A 13252-nucleotide genomic window follows, 5' to 3' on the forward strand; every position below is an offset into this window, starting at 1 on the left:
TCCCAACTGTGTCTTTATTCCTCTCTTCAAGTGTTCATTGTGTTAATGTGAGTCACCTTCGACAGAACTCCCTCGAAAGGAGATTCGTTGTAATTTCCAGTTGATCTTTTCGTTTCACTCAGATTTATGGGACATCGATTTGGAATCCTCCCCGAATGGAATCATCCTTTCCCCGTCCACGGTACTGAACCTCTTCATTATTATAAATACATCAATCAGGTTACTCTTTAATCTTCTGCCAGAAGATAAATTAATGTTTAGATGGAATTCTGATATATGCCATCTCCCAATTCTGGTATCAGGCTTGCTGTGTGTTTTGTCAACCAATATTCCTGTAAGGAAAAGCCAAGGGCAAAGACGCAAGTGCTCTAAGGCAGGCCCGATGTCTGATTAACTGGAGCGCCCTGCTTTTCAAATTTATTCCTCTAGAAGTTACACTCCTTTTTAAAGAGTTAAACTTACCGACAATGAATGTCACCCAGATCACAGTGAGGACCGAGCGCCGCATTGCTGCTGTTCCTGGATTCCAGGGACTCTTGTGTCTCCGAAAGCTCAGAATATCAAACAAGATAAGGCTGAGACCATTGGCTGAGGCTGGTCTGATGTCACTTCCTACAGGACGTATAGCAGGAAGAGCTGAACTCTGATTGGTCTGACGTCATTGACTTCAACGCAATTGTTGATTAGAGAGAACTGAGACATTGACCAGACACTCTGCTGTTCGGAGCGAGACGAGTAAACACAGCTAGGTTGATCCTAATTGAGCTAAGGGACATTTTTACCTTCAACTGACCTGGAAGAAATCGCTTTGAAGAAGGAAATGCAAGTGTTGAATGTGGATGAAGATGTTCCGAGTATTTGAGTCACTGTCATTAATCAGACTGAGTTTGAGACGGGTGTCAATTGGGAAGGTGATCTAAGATTTTTCCTGCGATAGTGCCAGATCAAACAGAGCGGGGAAATACCACGAAAGTGAATAGGTGAAACTTCCAAATTTAGTGTATGTTAAAAAAGTTGGTTTATTAAATACACGTTAAAGGGTTGCATCCAATTGTTCAGTTGAAGTGAGCCTCACATCTAACTCCTCTGTTCGGAGCAGATGGGATCTATCTTGTGGATACATTCTCCAGACTCTCTCCTTTTCTGAGGGCTGAAAAATGTCTCCAAACGTACAAGACAAGTTCTCTGCTGATTTTCATAAAAGAAACAAAACGGTCCCTTGAAATATCACGGAGATGTTTTCTCTGATACTGTATTTCTGAGCTACACAGCCAGCAGAGAAGTAACAGATTCAGGACAAAAATCCCACACTGGGTGTTCCAAACAGCACTCGCATTGCTAAACAAAATCAAAAGTTCCGCCTCGAAAGTCTGAGTCACCAGCAGCCTCAAAACTAAAACAACGTCAAGAACATTTGCGGAATGGTACTAGTTAACTCCAGAGTACAGTTATATAAGAGCAACTTTCATAAATCTATTTCATTACTTCATTGTACTTTTTTCCTTTCAATGTGTTTTCCGTGACTCTAACATAAAACAACCCTCTCTCCATATCCCCTCCCAGTTTTCTGGATCCTTTGACCGCGGCCTGCTCACACGGTTTAATTAAACAAAATGTGTTGCCGAATCAGAGAAAATGTATACACATTGTGTAGATTTCGCAAAGTGGTGACTGTGATCTTTAAACCAACCCCAAGTAGACTTTGTGCCCACTGAGCTTCAGAATGTTTCCAAAAGGTTGACGCGGTTCCTGTCAGAACTAATAATCCAAATTTTTCTCATTTAATCTGCAGACCAGGATTATATTCCCCAACCACCTCTTCCTCCTCCCCCAGCCTCTAAAAGTGTCGCCATACCCCTGTGAAGGCACTGACTGTAGCGGGGCTCAGACCCTTTTCTTCCAAGTCAGCCCGAGATTACCCCCTACTGGTCACAAAGAACCAGAGACACATACGGAAGTGGGGCGAAAACATCCTGAGGGCAGAGAACAGATTACTAATGGCAGGGATTAGAACGGGTACCTTCAAATATGACTCTGAGCTGATTTGTTTGTCGGATTGAAATCGACAGTTTGTTTGTGTAGCTGCTCCTGGGAACAGTTTCATTCGAAGTTGCTTTGGTTTTCTTTCTCTGTGCATTGTGGCTACATCGACCGCGATTTTACACAAGCGACAACAGATAGCAGCTGCATTCTGCAGTAAAAAGGACAGTTTTTGTACAGGGCTGAGCTTGTTTTCTGTCACTGTGAGTCTGATAGCGCAGTAATACACGGCGGCGTCAGCCAGCTTCAGACCCCGGACAGTTAAACTAGTGAATTTCTTCTCAGTCTGGAGCTCAACAGAGAAACGGCTTTTGGCAAAATCGGCTTTATCTCCACCGCCTCCCGAGTGTTTCCACAATATAAACTCAGGCTGTGAGTCTGGGTGCTGCCGGTACCAGTATAGAGAGTAGGAGCTCCTTTTAGTATCATATTTACAATTTAAAGTCACCGCTTCTCCTTCTGTCCCAACATCTGAGGAAGGCGACTGAGTGACAGAATCTCCATAAATCAGATCTGAAAAATAAATATAAAAAAATCTGACCGGCGACTGTTGAAAATTTTGTTTTACACCATGTTTCAAAAATGTAAAAAACAAAGTTGAAATGTGTGTGGTCCACATTTACCTGTCAGAAATATTGCCCACACAACCCAGATGCTGAGCAGCCGCATTGTCTCTGTCTGCTCTGTAGAAGAGGAGTTGGGGATTTTGAAGACATGTTCTAAACCCCGCCCTCAGTAATCTGCTGTGAGTCTCAGGATGTTTTCACTTCACTTCCTGATGTTCCCAGTGACATTGAGAATAGGCAGGCTGGTGAGCTGGCTGCCAGTGGCTGGCTGCCAATGATTGGAAACACTCAGAGCCGGGGAACAGTCAGTGCTTTATGGAAGGAATATTTCCGTTTTACACAGCAGATGGTGACAGTTAAACCCGATTCTGATTATTGTGACCGTCAAACTCAGGCTTGCTCCAGGATTTGGTTCATTCAGGATCAGTCCGTTTAAGCCTTACCATCGGGGGAGTGGCTCAGTCATGACTGCGAGATTCCCCTCATGCAACACTGAGACAATTATTGAACACTTATTGCATTTTCTGTCGGAGTTGTTGATTGACTCACCACATTGCCAGCGTCCCTGCCGTTCGAAGAGAAACTCCCAATTTAAGGGTAAAGCGAGCATTTGTTGGTGAAGGAAGGGGCGGTTCTACCGCCGTTCAGCGGGTCTGATAATCAGTTATGGAATCCTTCCCAACATAGTTCAAAGGAAGGGACATGTGTTTGTGACGATATGCTTAAAAAGTATACCTGCCGCTTTGGACAAAGGTACTGGCTGTCACTATACATTCCGTGGAACAGTCTTGAAGAATAAACATTTCCACTAATGTAACGTCACTCAGTGGCACCTCTGTTTAAAATTATCAACTTCAATCGGGTTAGTTATCGTGTATTCAATGAGCCACGACCCTCGGAGTTTGGAATTTGTTTAAGAGATAGTAATGTCAGCACTTCCAGTAACTCCATAATCGTGTGTTCAAGACCCGAGAGTAAAGTTCAGACAGCAGATATAAAGTCCCCTGAGGATATGTAAAGCTTGTCCTCATTACCTACAATTCAATACCAGCCGACTAGGAAAATCTTTTCAGTGTCACTTCCATTCATAAAAGAAATGAATATAGTGCTGAAATGATTACAGTGTAATAATTCAGAAAGCAGCTCTCAAAATGGGTTTTCATTCACATTTTCATATCCTTTCCCACATCAGACACTCGTTCTGTCAATCGCTCTGGCCTCTGATCAACATCAGGCTCCAATCCTACTACAATGCCGATGTTTTTGTAATAATTATTGACCACTTTATCTTCTTCAAAACATTGAAGCAAATTGGGTTCAAGCATTTAAATTATCATTGCAAACAGTGCAGAAGGAGGATATTTGGCCCATCAAGTCTGCATCCTTCGTAATCACACCGAGGCCCAGTCCCCACAGTCCCTATTAGTTTCCCTAACACAAGGGGCAATTTAGAATGGCCAATCAACCTAACTTTGGACTGTGGGAGGAAACCGGAGAACCCAGACGAGAATCAGAGGCTCTGGCGCTGTGAGGCAGCAGCACCAGGTGCCGCCATTGCTGCCTATTCGGAGAAATGTTCCAATGGCGATGGACAGAAGGGAAGAGAATCTTTGTTATTCATTGGCCTCGCCTGACAGCTTCCTTTTGTGGATCAGTGGAATTTTGCCGGACTGATTTAAGATGCCGAGCAGAAAATTAGGTTCTGAATCGTTGAACTAAATATTGGGAAAAAAGTAAAACAATTGGAGGTGAAAAGTGGAAACTAGAGGCAGGAAGGGAAAGAGTGGGAAAATAAATTGAAAGGAACACGGACGATTAACGTGTAAACATTAAGGTTGCACAGATGTACTTGTGGAGTCTATTGTTAATATGTTGCGAATTGAAATCATAAAGTAACATAGTTCTACGAGTGGACCTCACAATCTATTGTTGTGTTTTGTATTATTTGCAGGTTGAGAAAGATCCCTCTGGCTCACACACTGCTGAGTGAATTATTGCTGCTCTTCACCGGTGTGAGAGCGCCCTCTGCTGCTTAGTCTCTGGAGTTGTCGCTATGGAATTTTGACTGGGACCCGCTACATCTCTGCAGCAGTGTGGGGACTCATGGCATTGAATTACACAGCGGAGTCGGAGAGCAGGACTTTGTTAATCATTACTTCAGTGTTCTTGGTAGTTTTACTAAACTTTGATCTCAAAATTAGGGCTTGAAGTTTGTTATCCCCCCGAAGTGATAAAGCGTGTGAGAGATGGATACTCAGAGAGAGCCTGATGACCTCGCGTGTGAGTCGCTGAAAGTAAATGTGCAGTTACAGCAGGCAGTAAAGAAGAAAAATGCTTTGTTAATCTTCATAGCAAGAGGATTTGAGTATAGAAATAGGGATGTTTTGCTGCAATTCTATCGGGCATTGTTCGGGCTACATCTGGAGTATTGTGTGTAGTTTTGACGTCCTCATCCGAGAAAGGATGTCCTCGCTACAGAGGGATTGCAGAGAAGGTTTACCAGGCTGTTTCTTGGGATGTTAGTTTTGTCATTTCAGTAGAGAATAAGTCAGTTAGAATTATATTTATTAGAGTTCAAAAGAGTGAGAGGAGATCTCATAGAAACTAATAAAATTCCAGGAGGATTACATAGACACATAGAAGCAGGAATACGCCATTCAGCCCATCGAGCCTGCTCCGCCATTCATTTTGAACATGGTTGATCATCAAATTTAATATCCTGATTCCCTTTTCCTCTCATAAGCTTTGATCCCTTCAGTCCCAAGAGCTGTATCTAATTTCTTCTTGAAATCAGAAAACGCTTTGGCCTCAAATACATTCTGTGGTCGTGAATCCTATACATTCATCACCCTTTGGCTGAAGAAATTTCTTCCCGTCTCAGTTCGAATAGGCTTATCCTTTTTCCTCAAACTATGACCCCTAGTTAGAATCATAGAAACCCTAATGTACAGAAAAGGCCATTCCGCCCATCGAGTCTGCACCGACTACAACCCCACCCAGGCCCTACCGCCATATCCCTAATATTTAGCCACTAATCCCTCTAACCTACGCATCTCAGGACGCTATTCTTTAGCATGGCCAATCAACATAACCCACACATTTTTGGACTGTGGGAGAAAACCGGTGCACCCGGAGGAAACCCACGCAGACAGGAGGAGAATGTGCAAACTCCACACAGACAGGGCTAACCACTTTGCTGCAATGCCGAGTTCTGGATTCCTTCATCACTCAGAACATTCTTTCTGAATCTACACTGCTTAACTCTGCTAGAATTTTATAAGTCTCAATGAGACCCCCTCTCACTCTTCGAAACTCCAATGAATACAATCCTAACCGATTTAGTCTCTCTTCATATGACAAACCTGCCATGCGAGAAATTAGCCTGTTAAATCTTCGCTGTGCTCCCTCTCGAGGATTAGACAGAATAGATCCAGAAAGAATTTTCCCGATGACGGGGGAATCCAGAACTAAGAGTGGCAGTTTGAGGGTAAGGTTTAAACCTTTTGGGACTGAGCTGAGCAGAGATTTCTTCACCCAGAGAGTAGCGAAGTCAGGGAATTCACTACCACAGGAAAGTAGTTGAGGCCAAAACGTTGTGCGTTTTCAAGAAGAAACTAGATGTCGCTCTTCCTTCTCGAGAATTCTTGCCCAATGGTTCCTAAGTTTAGAATCAGATGATGCAGAAAATTCTCCAAAGGTCAGTTAATGTTGGTGGCAAATCCTGAAATCCGAATGGTTTTGAAATTCAAAGCATTTGGAGATGGGCATGATAATCAGAATGTTATGGATACACGGTGATAGCACGACTCGAAGCAAATTCGGCCTCCTGGAGGGGAAATTAAACTAGTTCCACAAACCTGTCTCTTGTCCACATCAGTCTGTATCCACATTGCCTCTGCTGCCTCCTCCTGTTAAAATGAGCAATGATACATTCAGTTGCATTTTTCTTTTGTTTATTTGAACAACGAAATGTATTCCATGACCTTTAAAACAAATTAACATTTGGCAGTGGTGTGATTCGAACACACTCTTCTACAGTTATTTGCCATGCTGAATTTAGTGGCAAAAACTTGTCACCAGCGCTGCCAAAGGAAGCAATTGACGTCATATCTGGTGCTGCCAAGAAACAGAATAAATGGAGTAAGACAAAGTCATAAATCCCATTCATCCTGCTCCACTATTTAATAAGATCAAGGCAAATAAAGTCACCATAGTCCCAGATGAACAAATGTTGTTATTTATTCTTCAGATAATAGAAGAATAACATTGCGGGTATTGAAATCTGAAATTAAAACAAAAAAATGCTGGATCAACTCAACAAGTCTGGAGAAAAACAGAGTTAACGTTTCAGATTTAAACCATCATCCTCCAGGGATATTCACCTTATTTGTGTAACTTCAGATTAAGATGCTACAGAAAAGTAAACGGAACAGATTAAAAGTTGAGGACATTCTTATTGAGCAGCTGAGAATGCTCGAGGGACCAAATGGCCCCCTTATGACCTTATTTCCCATATTCTAATCAGTGAGGTCAAGGCAATGGTTATGGTGATGTGAATGAGTCAGTGTGGCTGGATGATCTTATAATTTCAGGTTCTAGTATCTGTGGTGATTCGGCCTCTGCCAAATTTCCAACTGGTTTGCTCTTTGAGGCGGGCTTGTTTCTCCTGAGACCTCTCCCACTCTCTGTGTGTGCCAAAGTGACTCAGCTCACCGATGTGAAGAAGCTCGTTTTTCCAACACAAACCTGATTCGCATTAGTTCAGAAGGTCATGTCAAAATGTTTCCGACAAAAATAATTAAGGAGAAAAATGTAAGAGGAGTTTGTTATGCTTAGAAGGAGCTGCGACAAAGAAGCGGAAGATATGAATGATGTTAGTGATGATTGACAGGAATGCATTGTAACCTTGGCGATTTTGTCGACCGAGTACATTTTACACTTTGAAATCAGAATAACGAGATGCCATTTGGAAACGAACATTTGTTGTCCGCCTATTTTAGGACTCGAAGGAGCATTGGCGCAATGTACCCGGCTAGCTCAGTCGGTAGAGCATGAGACTCTTAATCTCAGGGTCGTGGGTTCGAGCCCCACGCTGGGCGCCGTTCTTCTTAAAACTTTGCTGCTTTACTGGGTGAACACTGTTTCCCCAGAATGTCACCGCTTAAAATGAGTCGTTCTCAATGTTGCTTTGTTAATACGTTAATCACTATTTTCTGAATGAAAGGCGCCTCCACTCCTTTGGAAGTCGGACAGTTTTGTGCTGAATTCAGTGAGAATTTTTTTTTAATCATTTAGCACCAGATTTGAACCTAAATCTGGAAATTATGTGTGTAAGTGGAAAAAGTAAAATCTACTCCACTATTAGCCAGATTTTACCTTGCATCATCAGCTCTATTGTCAGAGTTTTGCAAACTATCACTGTCCTTTTACTGTTCTTAATTATCTGAACATGACATTTTCATCTCAACGCAAAATGGTATATCTGTCTACCTGGTGCAGGCAACTGATTAAATAATAGTTTTTGCATAACAATAAGTTTTTAATTCCCTGACCGGGAATCGATCCCAGGCTGCAGAGATAAAAACACTGAACTCAAACCATTAGGCCGCTAGGGAAGTTACTGTTGCTGCTTTCAAAAATCTAATTGATGTATTAAACCTTTGCCTTTTATTTTTCATTTCAGACATTGTTTCACACCCGAAATAGGATTCTGTTTCACAACACCGGGTTAAAGTCCAACAGGTTTATTTGGTAGCAAAAGCCACTAGCTTTCAGAGAGCTGCCCCTTCGTCAGGTGAGTCCTCAACTGACGAAGAGAAAAACAATATAACCTCAAACTCAGATCAAATTGTTCTGACTGTTATGTATTGTTAGGGTCAACCCTCCTGACACCCTCCGCAGTGTGTACACACGAAGGCCATTTTTCTGCAGTGGATTGATATCAATGAGTGAAGCGCTCGGCCATTTTAGGGCGAGTGAAGAGGTACAGCATTTGCTTGAATTTGGAAACACGTATAGGCAGACCCCTTGAAAAGTGAGCATAGGGAATGCTGTGCCCGCCAGTGTCTCTGGTCAACGCGCCCATCGAATGAGAATTATGGATGCAGACACTTCAGGTTCCGTTTGTGCCTCCTGGCCTGTCTTGTGTTATTGGAGTGGTTGCTGCAGCTGTTCCGGAACTGCAACTTGGAGCGAGGTTTTTGTACAGCGACTGTCATGTTTTGTCTCAGTGTGCGGATCAATCGCACAGTAATAAACTGCAGCATCTGCGTTCTCCATGTTTTCAATGAGCAACTGGCCGCGTTTCGCAGTGGTATCAAGATTCAGTTCAAAACGACCACTTCGGCCTCTGCCAGACGTCCGCCTTGTAATCCATTCCAGTCCCTCACCGGATTTCTGTTTGTACCAATACATCGCATAGAAGCGGGATACCTCGTAGCTACAATCTAACTGCACGGAATCCCCTCTCTGGACACTTTTCCAAGCGGGGGATTGAAGCACACGGTCCGAGAGACATGGACCTGGAATAAAATTCACATGATGAATCATTGAAATAACATGAAAATAAGATTAACAATCAATTTTTGTTATTGGGTCCAACTCCTGTACGTACATGTTAGCATCACCAGAATGAGAGGCAATAGATATAATTGCACAATGCAGTACATCATTGTATTTGAAATCTCAATAAGAAACCCGCACACAGTTCACAGCAGAAGGAAGTGAATGGGGAGTGAACATTGAAATGTCGGCTGATTTATGTCAGTGACGCCCACACAAATCTAGCTCATGTAGATTTGCCGCCCTTGCATTTCCCGGAAATGGATGTTACTGATCTGCTGTAAGTACAGCCTTTATCCATAGCTACTCATTTTACCGGTGGTCCATATTTGAGCATATGAATTGTCTGAAGAGTAGTCGTGTCTTCCCTTCCCGGTGAGGGAAAGTGACAGGAACCACATCCACTTGTCATCTTAACTGAGAGAAATAGCCAGTAGTCGAACTCTGTCAATCCCATTACACTGTGAATGGATCCTGAGGAACTGTAGTTAAGGGACGACAAAATACGGAAAATTCAAATAGCTATTTCCCAGTAAAACTGCTGCCTCACAGTGCCACAGACCAGAGTTCGATTCCCGGCTTGGGTCACTGCCTGTTCAGAGTCTGCACGCTCCCCCTGTGTCTCCGTGGGTTTCCACTGGCTGCTCTGGTTTCCTCCACCAGTCGGAAAGACAAGCTGGTTAGATACATTGGCCATGGCAAATTCTCCCTCAGTGTATCCGAAAAGGCGCCTGAGTCTGGTGACTACGGGAGTTACGCACTGGCGTATTTTCAGATGTTCATGTAAGCCTACATGTGACACTAATAAATAATTATTAAAGTGAATAAAGTATGACTGTGGATATACGCTTCACAAAATAGACAGCACATCGGGGAAAATCTAATTGCCTTTTTCTTATAAGATGGAAGAAAACTGTGGGAAAGTGCACTCTAACTCGACGTTTGGAACTGGGCGCTTTTGTGAATAAAGTCCACATATTACCCGCTACAAGATACAAACAATGCGGAGGACCAAGTTCAATGAATGTGAATAGTTTTAGCATTCCAACAGTAATGCCAGCTTTGACAACTCATAACATCTGTTTTGAAACGACATACGTTTGCTATCAATGCTAAGATAATATTTCTGTTTCGACATTTACCCTTTTAATTTTTTTTCATTTAGTTCATTGGCCAAGCTAAATTGCCCTAGTGTCAGGGGCATTAGCGAGGTCGATGCGTGCGGTTATGGGAATAAGGCCTGGATGGGATTGTGACCGGTACAGACTCAATGGGCCGAATATCCTTCTTCTGTACTCGAAGGATTCTATGATTCTGTGAGTCTATGAATATTGTTGCTGGTTGCTGTTGCGAGTCTGGAATTCGGCTCGACATTTCCCTCTGCTGGCGGCGATGTTTCACTATAAAGTGCCGCATTCCACCACCTGTCAGTCTTCAGGACTCAAGTTTGTGTTTAACAATTTACGGTCATGAATTCTATCACGATTTTGTTTATGCCCTTTATTCAGATTTTAGACTGCACCTGGAGAGGAGAATCTTTTCTTATGAGCCGCCCTCCTCCAGACAAAAGAAAACTTTTTCCAGACGTGGCTCATGGGGCTCCTGTCACTCAGCCGGTATCCTCAGCAATTCAGACAGAAGGAGAAGCGGTGGCTTCACAATGTATCTGTAACACGACATTCTACTCCCTGAAAATGGAACATTCTGAACACATCAATTAAGTCGCTTTGACACCTTCTTGCTTATAAGCAAAAGATACAAATTAATCCCTGGCGCGATTCCGATTTAGAATTTCTGCTTTTACTGCAAAGACCATTTCACCCGAATTCGTCATCCCCAGGATTTGAACAGAAAACTCTCGCAATGATTTCCGCAGATTTAGCATCGTTTTCCCAAATACATATCAAAAGTAACGAAGTCAGTATCGGAAGAGCTCCAATTTAAATTTCTGGACAGCATTTGTGTCTTGGGACACAGAGGAAAGAACAAAGAAAATGTCAGCACAAGAACAGGCCTTCCAGGTGCACCGACGATGGTGCCAGACTGAACTAAAACGCCCTGCCCTTCCGGGGATCGCATCCCTCTATTCAGACAAATCCATGAATAGGATGGGAATATGTCACAGTAAACCCCGAATCCACTCAACATCAATATCTGAGCGTGCAATTAATAAGCATTCGCCGACAGACGGCGCCAAATTCAAACCCCAGCGTCACAACTTAAACCTGTATGGATGGCAGGCTTGTGAGGTCACGATGGACTCCCCCCACCCCCCAGCCCCGCCCTCCCCCTCTCGCTCTCTCTGTCTGTCTCATACACACACACACACACACACACACACGGCAATCAGCTGAACCAAGACCGTGTTCTCTCTTTCTCAATCTGTGACTCATTCCATTCCCATTCACTGAGGGGGATTCAGTAGGACATGTTTCTGCTCATCCTGGCGGCTCTCTTGCACTGTAAGTACTGGAAAACCTTCATCAAACCAGATAAACATATTGGTGGCAACTTAATTAACAATCTGAAATATCCATGCGATGCGTAGAATAAGTTCCTCAAATTACCGCAGATACAAACACATTTACATTAACTCTTGACATTTAATTCCTCGATCTTCACAGGCGGACGCTGCGCTGATCCAGTAACTCAGTCACCAGTGACAATAACCGCAACAGAAGGAGGTTCGGTGCAATTAGATTGTAAATATACAGACCGGGGTATGGAGTACATGCAATGGTATCAGCAGAAACCGGCGGGGCCACCGACATGGATCATTTCTAAAGTATTAGCAATGAAGGATGATGAAGTTTCAGGACGATACCTGGCGGCTGCTGACAGGTCTGAGCAGAAGGGTTACCTCAATATCAGCGCTCTCAATGTGGAGGACGGGGCGGTCTATTACTGCGCAATGAGGCACAGTGTTAGATTACAGCTAAACCCCATACAAAAACCTCAGAGAGTATTCACAGCTCCACGAAGTTTCCTTCTGCACGAATGCAGTCAGGTCTATTTTCCGGGTATTCTGTCCTGGTTGAGTTCGGCAGAGAAGCGGTTTGGGAAAACTAGATGCTAATCTCCATGCCGCGATTTATGTAGTAAATTGAAACAGTGAGTATCTACCTAGCAGCTAAAGGGCGCAGTGGAGTTAATATGATAGAAAATTGCAGGCTGATCTTCCTGAATTGTTAACTCAAATAAGCCCACGGACACCTGTAACAAAATGCAGAACAGATCAAAATCTTTTGTCGTATTTAACAAATGAGATGTCGAATAGCCGCCACAGACTCTCACCCAGCAGCACCACTATTATTATAAACCTGGGACACAGAAACTTACCCAACAACACGAAGATAGTCGAGTGTATTAGGTGATGTTGTACTGCCTTCCTGAAGTTCTGCGGCCTCTGAGGTTTCCGGTACACCCATTCTGCTGTTAGTGAGGGAGTTCCAGGGTTTGAACCCAGTGAGGGCGAAGGAACAACGCTATATTTCCAGGAAAGGATGTGAAATAACTTGAAAGGGGATCTCTAGGTGGTGGTGTTCCCACATGCCTGCTGCCCTTGTCCCCCTAGATGGCAGTGGTTGTGTGTTTGGATTGTGCAGCCTAAAAAAAAGTTTGTGAGTTGCTGCAGTGTTTCTTGTAGAATGTACACACGGCTACCACTGTTCTTCGGTGGTGGCAGGAATGGATGTTTTCGGAATGGTGAGCAATCAAGCGGACTGTTTGGTCCTATATCGTGTCGAGTTTATTGAGTTGTTGGAGCCACATTATCCACGTAAGTAGGGAGCATTCCATTTACACTCCTGACATGTCCCTTGTAGATGGTGGATATGCTTTGGAGAGTCACACTGCAAATTACTCGTCGCAGGATTCCTAACCTTTGACCTGGTCTGGTAGCCACGGTCCTGGGTCCAGCTCAGTTTTCAGTCAAATCCCAGGATGTTGGTGGAGTGGAGAGGGGGCTGGGGTGGGGCGGATGTGGAATCAGCGCTGGCAATCTTATTGAATGTCAAGGAAAGTTTTTTTTTCGACCCTCTCTTTTTCGAGATGGTCAATGCCTGGAACTTGTGTGGCGTGAATAT

At 43.5% G+C, this 13252-nt stretch overlaps 1 protein-coding gene and 1 non-coding gene across 2 annotated transcripts in view; both read left to right on the plus strand.

Annotated features, from left to right (window-relative positions):
* The window catches only part of LOC145363731 (uncharacterized), a 469439-nt gene that overhangs the window by 128328 nt on the left and 327859 nt on the right, over nucleotides 1-13252 (plus strand). The gene's annotated exons all lie outside the window — the stretch shown is intronic.
* On the plus strand, nucleotides 7633-7705 carry trnak-cuu (transfer RNA lysine (anticodon CUU)). Its single transcript has one exon. It is a non-coding gene; the product is annotated as a tRNA-Lys (tRNA).

The sequence above is a fragment of the Carcharhinus amblyrhynchos genome, unplaced genomic scaffold (genome assembly GCF_965287045.1).
Source record: "Carcharhinus amblyrhynchos unplaced genomic scaffold, sCarAmb.v2.hapA scaffold_39, whole genome shotgun sequence".
NCBI lineage: Eukaryota > Metazoa > Chordata > Chondrichthyes > Carcharhiniformes > Carcharhinidae > Carcharhinus > Carcharhinus amblyrhynchos.